The 15,647-nt window shown below is 41.7% G+C and overlaps 1 protein-coding gene across 2 annotated transcripts in view; it reads right to left on the minus strand.

Annotated features, from left to right (window-relative positions):
• The window catches only part of ODF2 (outer dense fiber of sperm tails 2), a 126,068-nt gene that overhangs the window by 18,331 nt on the left and 92,090 nt on the right, over positions 1 to 15,647 (minus strand). The gene's annotated exons all lie outside the window — the stretch shown is intronic.

Raw genomic sequence — 15,647 nt, forward strand, 5'->3', positions numbered from 1 at the left:
CCTCTCTTTACACCATCTGGAAACACCGTAAAAACCTTTAAAATAGTCAGATATATTGGTCCTGTACACGGAAAACCCTTATTCTTCAGAATGGATTCTATAGCCAGTTGTGAAATAAACAAAAACTGGGGACCTGGAGAAGTAACCAGCAATTCTGCCCTGCAAGAGAAACAAAAATAAGGACACACCCAGAAAGATAGTCGTCTTCTTGTTCTGGTCTGTGCATAAGCAAAGCCTCATAAGAACCCTACTTTGTTCTCCATGGTTACAGCAATAATATTGTATGACTCCAATATGACATCGGCACAACTAAAGTACTTAATATTCTGATTTGCAGAATGCATACTGTTAAAGTAGCTTGATCGTTTCCAAATTGGTAGGACGGCTTACAAATTCAGGTGTCAGAAAATATACTTGAGAGTGACTAATATCAGAAATCTCCAAAAACATTTGTCCAAGTGATAGAAATACATTTTGCCAATATCTCTTAGGAGACACGTGAAAGAGCCAAATACTAGAAGCAACGGAATTGTAATTTGATCAGATGCTTGCTAAACAGGAATAGAATGAAATCTTCCGAACTGTAGCCAAACTTTAAGGAGAAACCAAATGAGAATGAAATTATCTAAGCGTTTGGGAATTTAGAGATGAGTCTTCTTGACTTAGGGTTGTTATGAATTAATCCTGTTACAAGGTAGGAGTCACCCCCCCACCCAAAAAATAAATACATTTATGTCCAGAACCAGACAAAAACTCCCCTTTGGAAGCATTAATAACATTTTAATTGAATCTCTGCCATTATTCCATCAAGTAGAAATGTTAAGTCATAAAAAATGTGCAATGAAAGCTTGTCCTTGGAGGCCCAAAGAAATATATATTGTTCCCCATGGAGAGACCACAGTTATTCAAAACAACTGGAGAAAAAACACAATTGGTTCTCAGAATACACTCACACAAGGCCAGTAGAGTGCTTGGTTGTATAGGTAGTGGTATCTGCAGCAGGAATAGTAAGTATTGCAGCAAGTAAAGCCAGTAGAGTGCTTGGTTGTATAGGTAGCGGTATCTACAGCAGGAACAGTAAGTATTGCAGTGAGTAAGGCCAGTAGAGTGCTTAGTTATATAGGTAGCGGTATCTACAGCAGGAACAGTAAGTATTGCAGTGAGTAAGGCCAATAGAGTGCTTAGTTATATAGGTAGCGGTATCTACAGCAGGAACAGTAAGTATTGCAGTGAGTAAGGCCAGTAGAGTGCTTGGTTGCATAGGTAGTGGTATCTGCAGCAGGAATAGTAAGTATTGCAGCAAGTAAAGCCAGTAGAGTGCTTGGTTGTATAGGTAGCGGTATCTACAGCAGGAACAGTAAGTATTGCAGTGAGTAAGGCCAGTAGAGTGCTTGGTTGTATAGGTAGCGATATCTGCAGCAGGAATAGTAAGTATTGCAGCAAGTAAAGCAAGTAGAGTGCTTGGTTGTATAGGTAGCGGTATCTACAGCAGGAACAGTAAGTATTGCAGTGAGTAAGGCCAGTAGAGTGCTGGGTTGTATAGGTAGAGGTATCTGCAGCAGGAATAGTAAGTATTGCAGTGAGTAAGGCAAGTAGAGTGCTTGTTTGTATAGGAAGCAGTATCTGCAGCAGGAATAGTAAGTACTGCAGTGAGTAAAGCCAGCACAGTGCTTGGTTGTATAGGTAGTGGTATCTGCAGCAGGAATAGTAAGTATTGCAGCAAGTAAAGCAAGTAGAGTGCTTGGTTGTATAGGTAGCGGTATCTACAGCAGGAACAGTAAGTATTGCAGTGAGTAAGGCCAGTAGAGTGCTTGGTTGTATAGGTAGCGATATCTGCAGCAGGAATAGTAAGTATTGCAGCAAGTAAAGCCAGTAGAGTGCTTGGTTGTATAGGAAGCAGTATCTGCAGCAGGAACAGTAAGTATTGCAGTGAGTAAAGCCAGCACAGTGCTTGGTTGTATAGGTAGCGGTTTCAACAGCAGGAATAGTAAGTACTGCAGTGAGTAAGGCTAATAGAGTGCTTGGTTGTAGAGGAAGCAGTATCTGCAGCAGGAATAGTAAGAATTGCAGTGAGTAAGGCCAGTAGAGTGCTTGGTTGTACAGATAGTGTTATCTGCAGCAGGAATAGTAAGTACTGCAGTGAGTAAGGTCAGTAGAGTGCTTGGTTGTAGAGGAAGCGGTATCTGCAGCAGGAATAGTAAGTACTGCAGTGAGTAAGGTCAGTAGAATGCTTGGTTGTAGAGGAAGCGGTATCTGCAGCAGGAATAGTAAGAATTGCAGTGAGTAAGACCAGTAGAGTGCTTGGTTGTATAGGTAGCAGTATCTGCAGCGGGAATAGTAAGTATTGCAGCGAGTAAGGCCAGTAGAGTGCTTGGTTGTATAGGCAGCGGTATCTGCAGCAGGAATAGTAAGTAATGCAGCGAGTAAGGCCAGTAGAGTGCTTGGTTGTATAGGCAGCGGGATCTGCAGCAGGAATAGTAAGAATTGCAGTGAGTAAGGCCAGTAGAGTGCTTGGCTCTATAGGTAGCATTATATGCAGCAGGGATAGTAAGTATTGCAGTGAGTAAGGCCAGTAGAGTGCTTGGCTCTATAGGTAGCATTATATGCAGCAGGAATAGTAAGTATTGCAGTGAGTAAGGCCAGTAGAGTGCTTGGTTGTATAGGTAGCGGTATCTGCAGCAGGAATATTAAGTATTGCAGTGAGTAAGGCCAGTAGAGTGCTTGTTTGTATAGGTAGTGATATCTGCAGAAGTAATAGTAAGTATTGCAGTGAGTAAGGCCAGTAGAGTGCTTGGTTGTATAGGTAGCGATATCTGCAGCAGGAATAGTAAGGCCAGTAGAGTGCTTGGTTGTATAGTTAGCCGTATCTGCAGCAGGAATAGTAGGTATTGCAGTGAGTAAAGCCAGTAGAGTGCTTGGTTGTATAGGTAGAGGTATCTGCAGCAGGAATAGTAAGTACTGCAGTGAGTAAGATCAGTAGAGTGCTTGGTTGTATAGGTAGAAGTGTCTGCAGCAGGAATAGTAAGGTTCTTATGGCACTTTATAGATCATTAGTTAGGCCTCATCTTGAGTATTGTGTGCAGTTCTGGAAGCCATATCTTCAGAAGGATATTAACAAACTGGAATCTGTACAAAGAAGGCTACTAAATGGTACATGGTCTAAGCAATAAAACTTACCAGGAGAGGTTAAATGACCTAAATATGTATCGCTTAGAGAGAAGGGAATGAGACGTGATATGATAGCAACTTTCAAGTATATTAAAGGGCTTTGTAAAGCTGAGGCTGTGAGTATTTTACATAAAAAGCTGAAGGGTAGTAAGTTCAGGAGTAATTTACAGAAGTTTCTTCACTGAAAGGGTGGTTGATTCTTGAAATAAATTTCCATTAAGGCTATCCTACCTACTAATTAATGCTTGGGGTAAGCATACGACTATACTATATACTAATTAATGCCTGAAATAAGCATAAGGCTATCCTACATACTAATTACTGCCTGGGATAAGCATAATTCTATCCTACATACTAATTACTGCCTGGGATAAGCATAGGACTATCCTACGTACTAATTATAGCCTGGGATAAGCATAAGGCTAGCCTACATACTAATTACTGCCTGGGATAAGCATACGGCTATCCTACATACTAATGCCTGGGATAAGATTAAGGCTATCCTACGTACTAATTATAGCCTGGGATAAAAGCATAAGGCTAGCCTATATACTTATTAATACCTGGGATAAGCATAAGGCTATCCTACATCCTAATTAATGACTGGGATAAGAATAAGGCTATCCTACAAACTAATTACTGCCTGGGATAAGCATAAGGCTATCCTACATACTAATTAATGACTGGGATAAGCATAAGGTTATCCTACATACTAATTAATGTCTGGGATAAGCATAATGCTATCCTACAAACTAATTACTGTCTGGGATAAGCATAAGGCTATCCTACATACTAATTAATGACTGGGATAAGCATAAGGCTATCCTACATACTAACTACTGCCTGGGATAAGCAAAAGGCTATCCTATATACTAATTAATGCCAGGGATATATATAAGGCTGTTATATACCCTAGGTTACAATATTATTTAATTCTATCTCAGCAGTAACCTCCAACGTGTTATATAACTTTACGTAACAATATTTTTGGTTAATGGAATTCTGAATATTAATAAATCAATCAAAATTATCGTCAGCAATTTCAATTCTGATATGGTAGAATTTGTCAATACCCTCCAGTGAAGCGTTATATAGTCTCTGTATCGTATTCCAAAATGCTAATGAGATATCTAGAAATTATGACAAAATTATTATGAACAATAATATTTAATCTCAAATTAAATTAAGTCCTGAGTTCTGACCAGTTAATCTCTATAAAAACATTGATTATATTTATGCAGAAAACAGTGTATTCATTTTGACCAAATATATATGTCTATTATCCCATGAATGGACAAAACACTTCTATAAATTAACCTTAACTCAAAATGAATTAACGGTACCTCAGTATTATGGACACCATAGGTCTATAAATTAACCTCAACTCAAAATGATTCACTTATTAAATATCACACAGGAATTATACTAGAATAATTTATAAATAGCCAGAAAGTTTAATCAATTCAATATATATAGCTTATTTAACAACGTTTGTATTTACCTATGTTCAAATTTGACAATGAAATCTTATCTTAACTCCCACAATCTAATGGAATTTCCAGGGAAATATAATTCACTATTTTTAACACAATATAATCTAATATACTTCCCTTAAACCCAGAGATTGTTACACAATACTACCAATTTCACATATACCAACTAATCTAGCATGAGATAACTTCTTATTTAGCCACAATAAAACACATTCTAAAATATATCACAATAACCACAAACACATTATGGCATTAAAATACATAAATCCTTTCTTAATACTAATATTTAACACTAGTACACTTACTACCCTGGTCTAATTAATATTAAATATAAGAATAAGATACCTTTTAATTCACAGCTACAGCTATAATATGCTATAACAAATTTCTTTGCTAAGGCCTATTTAATAACATAAATTATGCTTACCTGATAATTTCCTTTTCTTCTGATGGAAAGAGTCCACAGCTGCATTCATTACTTTTGGGAAATAAGACCCTGGCCATCAGGAGGAGGCAAAGACACCCCAGCCAAAGGCTTAAATACTCCTCCCACTTCCCTCATCCCCCAGTCATTCTGCCGAGGAACAAGGAACAGTAGAAGAAATATCAGGGTGAAAGGTGCCAGAAGAATAACACGGAAGCCCCACATAAAATAATGGATGGGGAGCTGTGGACTCTTTCCATTAGAAGAAAAGGAAATTATCAGGTAAGCATAATTTATGTTTTTCTTCTAAAATGGAAAGAGTCCACAGCTGCATTCATTACTTTTGGGAAAAAACAATACCCAAGCAATAGAGGACACTGAATGCCAAGACGGGAGGGTACCATAGGCGGCCCATTCTGAGGGCACCAGGCCTGAAAAAACCACAACCCAACCAAACCCCGCTTTTGTCAGAGCCGAGCAAAAAAAAACTAGAAGGAATGGGCCCCAAGGACACTGACCCGCAGATAGTCAGAAGGCCTAACTAGAGACCGCAAAGCAGACTCACTGAGCCAACACTCCTCTAAGAGAAACGTCAACCAGCAGTCGGTCCCCACACAACCCTTACTAGTACAGTACCAAAATCCCCAAAAGGGAGAGGACAAGGGTGAACCAAAGAGATACCCAAAAGGTACAGCAAAATCCAATAATGGAAAGCCTCCTTCAAAAGAAGGCCAAGTCTGCAGAGACCCGAATGGATCCCGAGAACAAGGGGAGATAATTTCCTTTTCTTCTTTCCATCAGAATACACAATACTTATATGCGAGTAACCTTATTTTATTATAATTGTTGGATATATAAAAGTATATTTATGTATCTCAAATGTTGAATAATATATACCTCACGGTTTAAGATTCACCTCTCAACCTAAACCACGTATCCATAATGATGTTAGCTCTCATTGTTGTAATGGTTTATACTTGTACCTGTGCTTTTTGAAAGTCTCAATAAAAATCATAAAAAAAAAATAATAATAGACACAGCAAGCTCACACATCCCAAAGGATACCGTGACCCATAGACCACTTAGGCATCCTGACCTGCAGACCTAGCAGGGTCACCAATACAAGGGAACAAAGATCCAGAAACTGGTACAGGAATGAGCGTAAAGATGGCAAAGCCAACCCCCCAGAGTACACAACTCTGAAAACAGACAAGGCCATAGACCCAAGGATCTATCAAAACAAGGCCCCACAGTCTGACACGGAAACAGCAAGATTCCAGGTGGAACCAAGTTCTCCTTCCACTTCCCGACCAGGAGAAGCCCCTAGTAAGGACTCAGTCTCCCCAGAAGCGAATATCCCTTAAAGAAAAAGGGAAGAGGCCAGAAGGGCAACAACAATCCTCAAGGCCCGAAGCCACCAGCTAAAACGGGAAGAAAAAAATCCCTTGCAAATGTCCTAGAAAGGACCCCCACACAAGTAGTTCGCCCAACAGAGGCACAGCCAACCCATTCGCCTGCAGAGCAGAGATCCACGGGTACCCTGGCAAACTAACAGGGGAATGCAACCCTAAGGCGCACCAGAAGCCTGGAATCCAGCGCCAGAAGCTGGGTAGGAACCCACCATACTTGAGGCGCAAGCCACCCAGCAAACCCCAGATGACATGGGTTACTCTGTGGCAAGGAGTAATAAATACTCAGATAGACCAGGTCAACCCTGACCCGGTCAGGTAGATGGAGCAACGACATAGCCAAAGTTCCCACCACCATGGAACATCCCGACCAGCCCTGAGATCCAAACAACCCAAAACTGGGACAGGAGCAAAGCCCCCGAAAGAGGAAGACTCAGGAGGAAAAAACAGGTCTGGGTACCTGATAGTTCAGGCAACTAAACCCTGGAACTAAACACCCCGACTGGCCAATCCAGACAAAAGGGATGGAGCATATCCAGAAAATCCGGACAGCACAGAGAACTCGAAAATCTCCGACCAAATGAAGGAACCACCCCTAGATAAAGTTCAACTTTCCAAGGAGCAAAGCTAGAAGTCAAATGAAGAGACTTCACAGGACACAGGACAACAGGGGGGATACCTTGAAGTTCCCAAAACCCTACTAACAGGGCTAGTCTCCCCATCACCTCCACACAGGCAGAGGACACAGGGGAGAGAAAAGGTGCTAAACCTTCCCAGCTCCGGGAAAACACGAGCTAAACAAGTCCCCACCGGGATCAACCAACGTCCGGAACACAGATCCCCAAAAGGAGATCTAACCCACCCGGGACAATGGAAGAAGAGCCAAGGTCTCATAACTCAGACAGACCTTACGCGGCCTAGAGTAAGAGCTATATCTAGAAACACTAGAAACAGCTGACACGCAGCCCTTTAAAAAAGGTGCCAAAAGCTGAAATAGGTTTCAAAATACAAAACCTTCCACAACCTGGACAGCTATCCAAGCTGTTGGATCAATCCCACAAGGACCATCCAGGAGCCTAAAAACTGAAGTCCAAACCTATCAAGCAGTGGCAATGGGGCACTACGCATTAGGCTATCCTATGTACTAATTACTGCCTGAGATAAGCTTAAGGCTATCCTACATACTATTTAATGCATGGGATAAGCATAAGGCTATCCTACGTACTAATTAATGCCTGGGATAAGCATAAGACTATCCACGTATTAATTAATGTCTGGGATAAGCATATGTCTATCCTACGTACTAATTAATACCTGGGATAAGCATAAGTCTATCTTACATACTAATAAATGCCTGGGATAAGCATAAGTCTATCTTACGTACTAATTAATGCCTGGGATAAGCATAAGGCTATCCTACATACTAATTAATGCCTGGGATAAGCATAAGGCTATCCTACATACTAATTAATGCCTGGGATAAGCATAAGGCTATCCTACATACTAATTAATGCCTGGGATAAACATAAGACTATCTTACTTACTAATTAATGCCTGGGATAAGCATAAGTCTATCTTACGTACTAATTAATGCCTGGGATAAACATAAGTCTATCCTACGTACTAATTAATGTCTGGGATAAGCATAAAGCTATCATTCAAGCTAATTAAATTTACACTTAATTAAATTCATGCAGACTTGTTGGGCCTATGGTTCTTATTATCAGTCACAACCTATGTTTCTATTTCTATGTGGTTGTTGGGCCTCCAGTTCACCATCCCTGACATACGTCATGGGGAGGGTGGGGAGGGTGGTGGCAGGACCACTGCAGTGCTGGAATATGTTGTTAAAGGGACAGTCAAGTCCAAAATAAACTTTCATGATTCAGATAGGGTAGGTAATTTTAAACAACTTTCCAATTTACTTTTATCACCAATTTTGCTTTGTTCTCTTGGTATTCTTAGTTGAAAGCTAAACCTAGGAGGTTCATATGCTAATGTATTTGACCTTGAAGGCCACCTCTAATCTGAAAGCATGTTGACAGTTTTTCACCACTAGAGGGCGTTAATTTGTTTCATATAGATAACATTGGGCTCACGCACGTGAAGCTCCTAAGAGTGAGCACTGATTGGCTAAAATGCAAGTCTGTCAAAAGAACTGAAATAAGGGGGCAGTTTGCAGAGGCTTAGATACAAGGTAATTACAGAGGTAAAAAACTGAATTTATGCTTACCTGATAAATTTCTTTCTCTTGTGATGTATCGAGTCCACGGATTCATCCATACTTATGGGATATTCTCCTTCCCTACAGGAAGTGGCAGAGAGAGCACCCACAGCAGAGCTGTCCATATAGCTCCTCCCTTAGCTCCACCCCCCAGTCATTCGACCGAAGGCTAGGAAGAAAGAGGAGAAACCATAGGGTGCAGTGGTGACTGAAGTTTTTTAAATAAAAATATACTACCTGTCTTAAATAGACAGGGCGGGCCGTGGACTTGATACATCACAAGAGAAAGAAATTTTTCAGGTAAGCATAAATTCTGTTTTCTCTTGTAAGATGTATCGAGTCCACAGATTCATCCATACTTATGGGATACCAATACCAAAGCTTTAGGACACGGATGAAGGGAGGGACAAGACAGGTACCTTAAACGGAAGGCACCACTGCTTGTAGAACCTTTCTCCCAAAAATAGCCTCCGAAGAAGCAAAAGTATCAAATTTGGAAAAAGTATGAAGCGAAGACCAAGTCGCCACCTTACAAATCTGTTCAACAGAAGCCTCATTTTTAAAAGCCCATGTGGAAGCCACTGCTCTAGTAGAATGAGCAGTAATTCTTTCAGGAGGCTGCTGGCCAGCAGTCTCATAAGCCAAACGGATGAAGCTTTTCAGCCAAAAAGGAAAGAGAGGTAGCCGTAGCCTTTTGACCTCTCCGTTTACCAGAATAAACAACAAACAATGAAGATGTTTGACGGAAATCTTTAGTTGCTTGTAAGTAGAACTTTAAAGCACGAACCACATCAAGATTGTGCAACAGACGTTCCTTCTTTGATGAAGGATTAGGACACAGAGAAGGAACAACAATCTCCTAATTGATATTCCTATTAGAAACAAACTTAGGAAGAAACCCAGGTTTGGTACGCAAAACCACCTTATCTGCATGGAAAACTAGGTAAGGTGAGTCACATTGTAAGCAGATAACTCAGAAACTCTTCGAGCCGAAGAGATAGCTACTAAAAACAAAACTTTCCAAGATAGAAGCTTAATATCTATGCAATGCATAGGTTCAAACGGAATCCCTTGAAGAACATTAAGAACCAAATTTAGTCTCCATGGTGGAGCAACAGGTTTAAATACAGGCTTGATCCTGATCAAGGCCTGACTAAACGCTTGAACGTCTGGGACATCTGCCAGACGTTTGTGTAAAAGAATAGACAAAGCAGATATTTGTCCTTTTTAAGGAACTAACTGATAATCCCTTCTCCAATCCTTCTTGGAAAAAGGACAAAATTCTAGGAACCCTAATCTTACTCCATGAGTAACCCTTGGATTCACACCAACAAAGATATCTGCGCCAAATCTTATGATAGATTTTCCTGGTGACAGGCTGAATCAGGGTATCAATGACAGACTCAGAGAAAACACGCTTTGATAGAATCAGGCGTTCAATCTCCAAGCAGTCAGACGCAGAGAAGTTAGATTTGGATGGACCTTGGATTAGAAGGTCCTGCCTCATTGGCAGAGTCCACAGTGGAACAGATGACATGTCCACCAGGTCTGCATACCAAGTCCTGCGTGGCCACGCAGGCGCTATCAGAATCACCGAAGCTCTCTCCTGCTTGATTCTGGCAACCAGACGTGGGAGGAGAGGAAACGGTGGAAATACATAAGCCAGATTGAAGGACCAGGGCATCTATCAGTACCGCCTGGGGAGCCCGGGACCTGGACCCGTAACAAGGAAGTTTGGTGTCGGGACGCGATCAGATCCAATTCTGGTGTGCCCCATAGCGGAGTCAGCTGGGCAAATACCTCCGGATGGAGCTCCCACTCCCCCGGATGAAAAGTCTGACGACTTAGGAAATCCGCCTCCCAGTTCTCTACCCCTGGGATATGGATTGCTGAGAGATGGCAAGAGTGATCCTTCGCCCATCGGATTATTTTGGTTACCTCCATCATCGCTAGAGAACTCTGTGTTCCTCCTTGATGATTGATATAGGCTACAGTCGTGATGTTGTCCGACTGAAATCTGATGAATGTGGCCGCAGCTAGCTGAAGCCATGCCTGAAGCGCATTGAATATCGCTCTCAGTTCTAGAATGTTTATCGGGAGGAGAGATTCCTCCCGAGACCATAAGCCCTGTGCTTTCAGGGATTTCCAGACTGCACCCCAGCCTAGCAGGCTGGCATCTGTCGTTACTATGAGCCACTCTGGCCTGCGGAAACACATTCCCTGAGACAGGTGGTCCTGAGACAACCACCAGAGAAGAGAATCTCTGGTCTCTTGGTCCAGATGCAGTTGAGGAGATAAATCTGCATAATCCCCATTCCACTGTTTGAGCATGCATAGTTGCAGTGGTCTGAGGTGTAGGCGGGCATAAGGAACTATGTCCATTGCCGCTACCATGAGTCCGATTACCTCCATACACTGAGCCACTGATGGCCGAGGAATGGAATGAAGAGCTCGGCAAGTGATTAAAAGTTTTGATTTTCTGACCTCTGTCAGAAATATTTTCATTTCTACCGAGTCTATCAGAGTCCCTAGGAAGGAAACTCTTGTGAGAGGGACGAGAGAACTCTTTTTTATGTTCACCTTCCATCCGTGAGATCTCAGAAAAGCCAACACGATGTCCGTGTGAGACTTGGCTAGCTGGAAAGTCGACGTCTGAATTAAGATGTCGTCTAGATAAGGCGCCACTGCTATACCCCGCGGTCTTAGAACCGCCAAAAGGGACCCTAGCACCTTTGTGAAAATTCTGGGAGCCGTGGCCAACCCGAAAGGAAGGACCACAAACTGGTAATGCCTGTCCAGAAAGGCGAATCTGAGGAATTGATGATGATCTCTGTGAATAGGGATGTGTAGATACGCATCCTTTAAATCCACGGTAGTCATATATTGACCCTCCTGGATCAGAGGAAGAATAGCCCGAATAGTCTCCATCTTGAAAGATGGTACTCTGAGGAATTTGTTTAGAATTTTGAGATCCAAGATCGGTCTGAAAGTTCCCTCTTTTTTGGGAACCACAAACAGGTTGGAGTAAAAACCTAGCCCTTGTTCTGCTCTTGGAACTGGGTGGATCACTCCCATGGTATGTAGGTCTTCTACACAGCGTAAGAACGCCTCTCTCATTGTCTGGTTTGCAGACAATTGAGAAATGTGAAATCTCCCCCTTGGGGGGAGTCTTTGAAGTCCAGAAGATATCCTTGGGACACAATTTCTAAAGCCCAGGAATCATGAACATCTCTTGCCCGAAGCCTGAGCGAAGAGAGAGAGTCTGCCCCCTACTAGATCCGGTCCCGGATCGGGGGCTACCCCTTCATGCTGTCTTAGAGGCAGCAGCAGGCTTCTTGGCCTGTTTACCTTTGTTCCAAGCCTGGTTAGGTCTCCAGACTGACTTGGATTGGACAGAATTCCCCTCTTGCTTTGCTGCAGGGGAAGCTGAAGCAGGACCTTTGAAATTCCGAAAGGAACGAAAATTATTTTGTTTGGTCCTCATCTTATTTGTTTTATCCTGAGGGAGGGCATGGCCTTTCCCTCCAGTGATGTCTGAAATAATTTCTTTCAGTGTAGGCCCGAATAGGGTCTTTCCTTTGAAAGGGATGTTCAACAACTTAGATTTTGATGACACATCAGCAGACCAGGACTTAAGCCATAACGCCCTGCGTGCTAAAATGGCAAAACCTGAATTCTTTAACGCTAATTTAGCCATTTGGAAAACGGCATCTGTAATGAAAGAATTAGCCAACTTAAGGGCCTTAATTCTATCCATAATATCCTCTAATGGAGTCTCCACCTGGAGAGCCTCTTCTAGAGCCTCAAACCAGAAAGCAGCTGCAGTAGTTACAGGAACAATGCATGCAATAGGTTGGAGAAGAAAACCTTGATGAACAAAAATTTTCTTTAGGAGACCCTCTAATATTTTTATCCATAGGATCTTTGAAAGCACAACTGTCTTCGATAGGTATAGTTGTATGCTTAGCAAGAGTAGAAATAGCTCCCTCCACCTTAGGAACAGTCTGCCACGAGTCCTGTATGGTGTCAGATATGGGAAACATTTTCTTAAAAACAGGAGGGGGAGCGAACGGAATACCTGGTCTATCCCACTCCTTAGTAACAATAGTCACAATCCTCTTAGGGACTGGAAAAACATCAGTGTAAACAGGAACCTCTAAGTATCTGTCCATTTTACACAATTTCTCTGGGACCACTATAGGGTCACAATCGTCTAGAGTAGCTAATACCTCCTTGAGCAATAAGCGGAGGTGTTCAAGCTTAAATTTAAAGGCCGTCATATCAGAATCTGTCTGAGGGAACGTCTTTCCTGAATCAGAAATCTCTCCCTCAGATAACAAATCCCTTACCCCTGCTTCAGAACATTGTGAGGGTATATAAAATACGGCTACTAAAGACGGCTCAGCATTTGTTCTTAACCCAGAGCTGTCACGCTTTCCTTGTAAACCAGTCAGTTTAGAGAAAACCTATGTGAGGGTTTTATTGATAACTATGGCCATGTCTTGTAAAGTAAATGAATTAGACGCATTAGAGGCACTTGTGCGGGCGTTACTGGTTGTGACACTTGGGGAGAGCTAGGTGCTAAACCCTCATTTCATCATCTATTGCAATATTTTTAAGTGCTAAAATATGCTCTTTATAATTTATAGACATATTAGTGCAAGTGGGACACATTCTAAGAGGGGGTTCCACAATGGCTTCTAAACACATAGAACAAGGCTTTTCCTTGGTGTCAGACATGTTAAACAGGCTAGTAATGAAACAAACAAGCTTGGAAAACACTTTAATCAAAGTAAATAACACTTTAAACAAAAACGGTACTGTGCCTTTAAGAGGAAAAAAAGCTGCACAAACTCTGCAAAACAGTGTAAAAAAGCAGTAAACAAAATGATTTTTTTACAGTAGCATCATAAAGCCTTAGTAACTTTGCACCACTATGCAAATAAACAATTAACCCCTTAATGTAAAAACCGGATTGAAAAAACTTCAAAACCGGTAAAATAACGTTCAGCACCTTGCCACAGCTCTGCTGTGGCGCCTACCTGCCCTTTAGGAACGATTTATGGGGAAAAAAAACTCTTTACAGCCCTCAAATACAGCAGAAATCTCTGGAGAAGTAGCTGGATGCTTCTGAGGTAAATAAACTGTGCAACTGAAAATAGGCCCCTCCCACCTCACTCAATGTTATGGGGCCTAAAAAACACCACAGAGTGTTTCTTAAACTAGCCATGTGGGTTAATAACCCTTAAACAAGCCACAAAGACCCCTTAAAGTCCCTCAAAAAACGCTTTATTTGTAATTAAACCAAAAGTTTTTTCCTATTAGTGTCACCAGTAACTATGAGCCCTTTATGCAAGCTTGGATTCCTCTTTTACTGAATACAGCTTACCTTTCCCTCATGGGGATATTGCCAGCCTTTTCTAGAAATAACACAGTGTGTCTAGAAAAAAATAGAATGAACATACCTTAATGCGGTTTAGCCTGCAAACTGTTCCCCCAACTGAAGTTTTCCTGTACTCTTCAGCCCTTGTGAGAACAGCAGTGGATCTTTGTTACAAAATGCTAAGATCATCATCCTCCTTGCAGAAACCTTCATCTCTTTTCTGCCAGAGAGTAAATAGTACACACCGGTACCATTTAAAATAACAAACTTTTGCTTGAGAAAATAAAATACAAAATTTATGCTTACCTGATAAATTTATTTCTCTTGTGGTGTATCCAGTCCACGGATCATCCATTACTTGTGGGATTTTCTCCTTCCCAACAGGAAGCTGCAAGAGGATCACCCACAGCAGAGCTGTCTATATAGCTCCTCCCCTAACTACCACCCCCAGTCATTCGACCGAAGACAAGCAAGAGAAAGGAGAAACTATAGGGTGCAGTGGTGACTGTAGTTTAAAAATAAAAAACACCTGCCTTAAAATGACAGGGCGGGCCGTGGACTGGATACACCACAAGAGAAATAAATTTATCAGGTAAGCATAAATTTTGTTTTCTCTTGTAAGGTGTATCCAGTCCACGGATCATCCATTACTTGTGGGATACCAATACCAAAGCTATAGGACACGGATGAAGGGAGGGACAAGGCAGGCGCTTAAACGGGAGGCAACACTGCCTGTAAGACCTTTCTCCCAAAAACAGCCTCAGAAGAAGCAAAAGTATCAAATTTGTAGAATTTAGAAAAAGTATGAAGCGAAGACCAAGTCGCCGCCTTACAAATCTATTCAACAGAAGCCTCATTCTTAAAAACCCATGTGGAAGCTACCGCTCTAGTAGAATGAGCTGTAATTCTTTCAGGAGGCTGCTGGCCAGCAGTCTCATATGCTAAGCGGATTATACTTCTTAGCCAAAAAGAAAGAGAAGTTGCCGAAGCCTTTTGGCCTCTCCTCTGTCCAGAGTAGACAACAAACAATACAGATGTTTGATGAAAATCTTTAGTAGCTTGTAAATAAAACTTTAAAGCACGAACCACGTCCAGATTGTGTAATAAACGTTCCTTCTTTGAAGAAGGATTAGGACACAGTGACGGAACAACAATCTCCTGATTGATATTCTTATTAGATACCACCTTAGGTAGAAAACCAGGTTTGGTACGTAACACTACCTTATCTGCATGGAAAATGAGATAAGGGGAATCACATTGTAAAGCAGATAACTCCGAAACTCTTCGAGCCGAGGAGATAGCTGCTAAAAACAGAACTTTCCAAGATAAGAGCTTAATATCTATGGAATGCAAAGGTTCAAACGGAACCCCTTGAAGAACTTTAAGAACTAAATTTAAACTCCATGGCGGAGCAACAGGTTTAAACACAGGCTTGATTCTAACAAAAGCCTGACAAAACGCCTGAACATCTGGAACCTCAGCCAGACGTTTGTGCAAAAGAATAGACAGAGCAGAAATCTGTCCCTTTAAGGAACTAGCTGACAAA

Source organism: Bombina bombina, chromosome 12 (genome assembly GCF_027579735.1).
Source record: "Bombina bombina isolate aBomBom1 chromosome 12, aBomBom1.pri, whole genome shotgun sequence".
In the NCBI taxonomy this organism is placed as follows: Eukaryota; Metazoa; Chordata; class Amphibia; order Anura; family Bombinatoridae; genus Bombina; species Bombina bombina.